Source organism: Simochromis diagramma, unplaced genomic scaffold (assembly GCF_900408965.1).
Source record: "Simochromis diagramma unplaced genomic scaffold, fSimDia1.1 OVJJ01000031.1, whole genome shotgun sequence".
Lineage (NCBI taxonomy): Eukaryota > Metazoa > Chordata > Actinopteri > Cichliformes > Cichlidae > Simochromis > Simochromis diagramma.
The window spans coordinates 2134113-2135237 of record NW_024386983.1 but is presented as its reverse complement, the minus strand read 5'-3'; positions in this window follow the sequence as shown (position 1 = coordinate 2135237).

Here is a 1125-nt window from a genome sequence, read left to right as displayed (position 1 = left end):
CTGTGTTAGGACAAGCTGCTAAAGGAGGATATTTCATTTTGTCTTGGCCTTGTTCCATCTACACAGCAAGTTTCCTCTCTTCTAATTGTGCTCCCAGCCTTTGGAAAATGGCTGTAAAAGGGAGATTGATGGTTGCCGTCCTGTAAATACTGCTTCTGGGATTTAAAATAATAGTGGTCACTCACCTCTAACCAGTGCACAAGTTTATATTTTAAAAGGACTAACAGACAAAAACGACAAAGGGATACTGAAAGGGTCGTTTATTTTCATTAAATCTACTGATTAAAACTGAAGATTCATCTTTAGATTCAATTCAATTCAAGGTTGGGAATCCCAACCCAGTCTTTGTTTCATTTCAGGTACCTGTACCTGTGAATCTATGAATGCACATTCTGTTTCATTTCTTCCTCATACCTGCAAAGGTGGACGCTCTGTAAACCAGGACTGTGTTTCCAGCTCTTGTCTGCTTTTAGTCTCTTACTGACCAAATCAAATTCAAACCACCCTTGGTTGCAGGTAAACGAATCTGATGCAGACAAATGAGGTCACGTGCTAGTTGAAATAATTGAAATTGTTTCAGTTGTTGAAATAATCAGCTATACGCTATTATTTTGTTAAAATTTGCTTTTTAAAAAATGTATCTTTATTCTTAAAGTATGAAAATGAAGTCTTGACCCAGTTTTCTGTTGACTTTCCCCAAAAACTGTCTGTAGCCCTAAAAAGGCTAATCTAGCTATTCAATTCTTAGAGTGCGGAGCATCCCGTTAACAAATTAAAAAAGCCTTTTAAAGAAAATCATAGCAGCATGAGATGTGTTCGCAAAAGCTATGTATAAATAAACCACAAGATTTCTTGAACAATCTCCTCTGAACAGAGAGACAAAGTAGAGATGTTTGACAATAATATAGTGCGCCACATTTAGTGAAAACATATCAGCACAAACACTGTTCAAACGTGACAAACTGGGCTTGTTTTGCAGAAGCTGGCGTCATCTGGACGTAGCGTTTTCAGTGGGAGAAACGTTTCATCATCATCCAGGTGACTTCTTGAGTCTCAGCTGACTGCAGCTTTCCAACCTTATAAACAGGACATTTGTACAATAACTGAAACCAGCCCACTGAATAA